The sequence below is a fragment of the Lygodium microphyllum genome, chromosome 21 (assembly GCF_053477565.2).
Source record: "Lygodium microphyllum isolate KBCC chromosome 21, Lygodium_microphyllum_v1.1.10, whole genome shotgun sequence".
Lineage (NCBI taxonomy): Eukaryota > Viridiplantae > Streptophyta > Polypodiopsida > Schizaeales > Lygodiaceae > Lygodium > Lygodium microphyllum.
Genome location: NC_141155.1, coordinates 40359974 through 40364089, shown reverse-complemented (window position 1 = coordinate 40364089; position 4116 = coordinate 40359974). Strand labels below are relative to the sequence as shown.

General features: G+C 43.6%; 1 pseudogene; it reads right to left on the bottom strand.

Annotated features, from left to right (window-relative positions):
- Window positions 1-2408: 2408 nt before the first annotated feature.
- Window positions 2409-2972, bottom strand: LOC148017912 (pseudouridine-5'-phosphate glycosidase pseudogene; annotated as a pseudogene).
- Window positions 2973-4116: the final 1144 nt, after the last annotated feature.

The following is a 4116-nucleotide window of genomic DNA, read 5'->3' as shown; positions in this document are numbered from 1 at the left end:
TCAGTGGTAGACAATGCATGTCTTTTCCTCTTCAGGACCTCCTGAAACTGATCCTGAAACTCTCTTTTTGAGATGCCCAAAATCTCAGAAATAGTGAAAGTCACCTCACTGCCAAGTATCTTATCATTAAAGATTTTCTTCATGTCTGTAGATGTCTCAATATCGGACATCAATCTGAATCCTGGCTGCTTTCTCTCTCTAGGCTCTTGCCTCTTTTCTCTCTTTTGAGCATCCTCCATCTGTCGATCTGGCCCTGGTCTTGAAGATGGTCCTGCAATAGGTGGAGTAACAAACTCACCCCCTCTAGTCTTCTTAGCTGCACTTGGATTTTCTTCATCCCTCTTACGCTTCTCCTCAACAAATACATCTGCACCATGAGATTTAGCCAAATAAGCATAAATAGAATACCTGTCAACAGGCGAGTCCCAACCTGTCTCTGATCTGATGCTAGAGCCTGCACTAGTCAAAACAATTTGCTGAATTTTCCCCTTGTTTGCAGTCTCCATAGCATAAGTCCATAGTGCGGACTGAGTCTCTGATCCCTTCTCAATCTGTACTCCATATGCAGAAGCATCACCTCTAGCCGTCACATAAGAAGTACGTGCAGCCATATTCTCTACTAACTTTTTCATTCCACCTTTACCAAAGTTGGTAGCAAGTGGAGCTCCTGTCTCAGTCAACCAAATCTTACCATCTTGCCCCCAATATACCAAATTCTGCCTCCTTGCATCCTGGAAAGAGTCACAATCCCTGCAATGCTGATGCTCCGTACTATCACACCAAATACATCTCCGATCTCTCCTAGGAGCACTAGGAGCACTCCTAGGTGCAGTAGGAGCACTAGAAGAAGTAGTAGGCACAGTTGAAGCAAACTGCTCCTTCAACTTACCCACCAACTCCGCTTTGATTGACTCAAGTGTCAAATATGTGGTGCCTTTGATTATGTCATCAAGAGAGGTAGGCACCGATGGAGCGGATGGTTTTGGAGCAGAAGGTGTAGGCATCGATCGTGGAACAGGAGGAATAGGTGGAGTAGAAACAGTAGGCACTGGCATAGGCCAAGAAACTGGCTGAGGAGGAGAAGAAATAACAGGAATAGAAGTAGGCATAGGAGCAGATGATGATGTAGGTGTCATGGAACCATTCTGTAGGCGACTCTTCCATATCCTCCTCTTGGTCAAAGTCGAGACTGCATCCTGAGCATCCTGCCAATCAGTTTTAAGACCCATAGGCTTCGTGCGATCTTCAAGAAGCTCACCCAATTCTTCTTGAAGAGCAGGATCTGCAGCTTGCAAGAAAAGCTCAACTTTTTCAACATCCAATGCTCTTTGTTCAATAGCATCAAGCTGACTATACATCTCTTCGAATTCTCGAATCAACTCCGAAGCAGCAAGACCTTTGTTTGGCATGTAGACCCACTCGCGGAATGACCGCCGAGTAGCCATACCAAAGTCCTCAAGGAAGTATTCTTCGTTTAGAGCCTTCTTAAAATCTTGCCAATGTGTATTTTGAATAAAAAGATCAGTCACCTTTGTTCTCAAAGCAGGTGTGACAAGACGAAGGAAGTACTTACTCATAAGTCTAGCAGGAACTCCAAAAAACCCCTCATATGTCTTCAAATATGCTGAAACATTACGCCCGTCAAATAGCTTCTTCTCACTCTCAACTGCTTCAATAGCCTTAGTCGCGCTGTTTGCATTCTCCTGCTCCAAATAGAGTTGCCTTTGCTGAGAGAACTGTTGTTGATGCAATTGTTGTTGCTGCTGCATATACATTTGTGTTTGCTGATTTTGGAGCTGCATATACATGGACATATTCTGTAAAATCTGTTTTAGATCCTCCGTTGAAGTACTTGACGCAGCAGTCATAGATGGAGCTGAAGTAGAGGCAGCTGGAATTGTAGAGGAAGCTGAAATAGAGGCTGAAGTGTCTCCCATCCTGAAATTTCTGCGACGCTTTCACGTCGGGTTCACCAAAGATGTCGAAGGGTTTTCGAAAGCCAAGTCGCGACCACTGAGGACTTTGAATAATTTCAGAATAGAAGGATAGATCGTCAATTGTAGCGGCCTCCACAAAGGATCATATTTATATTTCTTCAGAATAGTTATAACAGCAATAAAAGACGAACACAGAAGATCCTCAGAGGTATATACAAAAGGTTTAGAAAACAGTTTTAGTACAGATCATAATAATGTCCAATATTATAAGGAATTTGAAGTCACAAATCTGTTCTTGGCATAGGAGAAAAACCAGCAAAATCACTCCTTAATACGAAACATCGATACTCGGTAAGTCTCCCCTCGGGTAACAATAATTTAGTACATATGAAGATGGAAATCTTCAGTCATGAACGGACTGGGACCTTATTCTGTCATCCAACCAAGATGAGATATCATTCAATATGATGGTCACATTGTCATTAGACTTTCCTTTGCAGAAGACTTAACCAGCTCTATGTTTGCAGCAAGCGAGGCTCCACCAGTAATTTCATTGACTCTTTTCAGTAAAAAGGGGGTGATTGTGCTTCCACTAATCTTTTGCTTCAATGCTTCTTGCAAAGATCTACTGATTGCTGACTCAATCGGCTTGGCAGCTGCTTCATGTTCTTCCAGGATTGGCACCCCAATGAGTAGTCCACTCTGTAAATCCAAATTAGAGTTCGCACCTTGTATGAGACCCTATGGGAAGGGTCATGTTGGGGTTCTTTCCCCTAAACAAGTTTGCATAAGCCTCGGAAATCGAAGACATGATATGATATCTGCACATTCCTCTGGAGAATCAACACGACAAGGTACCTTGCAGCCACTGTGGCGAGTAAAGAAAGCAGGAAATTCATTGGTCTTGTATATAGTAACACCTTCAGTCTCAAGGTACTCTAACATTCTGGGAATGTCAAGAATTGACTTAACACCAACACAGAAAACAGCAACAGGCGACCTTCCAAGCTCTATTAAATCAGATGAGACATCCATTGCTTTTCACCATCAGCATGTGATATCTCGTCCTTGGGGTAAGTCTGTGAAGTAAACAGATCCTCCCGAGTATATATCAGACCAACATTAGTCCATGTCTTTAATATATCCATAGTCGTATATTTTATGGGTTTTGTAATCTGCTCAAAGCAACTGATACTTGTGCTCCCACCCTCTTTCCCAGATTGCCGAGCCTTTGCTGTTTTTGAAACTGTCCAATATTTAGCCTATAAGCAGAGATTCCCCTCCTTAGCTTCTTCACCTCCATTCGCCTTAATACTCCCTTGATGCAAACCTTCATCAATCGACATGGGCTTCTAGAGCATGTCAACCTTCGGCATCTGCAAGGTGGCCTCTAAAGCAGCAAAATTACAGGCATCCTCGGCATCATAGAGGGCTATTGCAATCCCATGCGGCTGAGATCTGAAGCTTGGGAGCATTCCTTTGCGAGACCATTCTGGGCTTCAGCGTGTCGAGACGCCTTAAGACTCCCCTTCCTCCTTTCATGATTGCCCACCAAAAAGCTTCGCAGCCTGTCGCTGTCAATAATGAAGAACACCGGGCCAAAATCTTCATGTCACCCCAGAAATACGGTGACCAACTCCATTTCTCCAGAAATACAGTTATCTGTGCACGTCAACTTCAAGCTCCTCAAATATGCTGGGTCCTTCCTTAGGACTCATGAGAGAAGGTGGAATCGAGCCGACAATGGCCTCCAAAAAAAATCAATAGCACAAACTGATCAGTATCTTTTTCGTTGTAAGGCGATCTTCTTCCCTCAGCAGCTTAAGCCTGTACATTGTAGACCCCCCTCAATATATCGGCCATTCACGCCGTTTTCATCCTCCCCCCCTAATTAGCTCTTGACTCAGCTAATTAGCTTCTTCCCTTCCGTGATTCCCTGCACGTCGACTCCTTTTTCTCCTCAGAATTCTGCGCTGTATTATCCTCCTTCTCTCCCTCCAAAACACTTTTCAAAAACAAAAGCTTCTCTTTTTCCCCCAAATTGGCTTTTCTCCCCAGAGAAACGGTTCTTTTTTTTAAATCATGTCTTTCAGCTATTCATCATGAGTCATAATGTCAGCCTCATATACCCCATTTTGACCACGGCGCCAAATACACTCAAAGCATCGCATTCAATGCA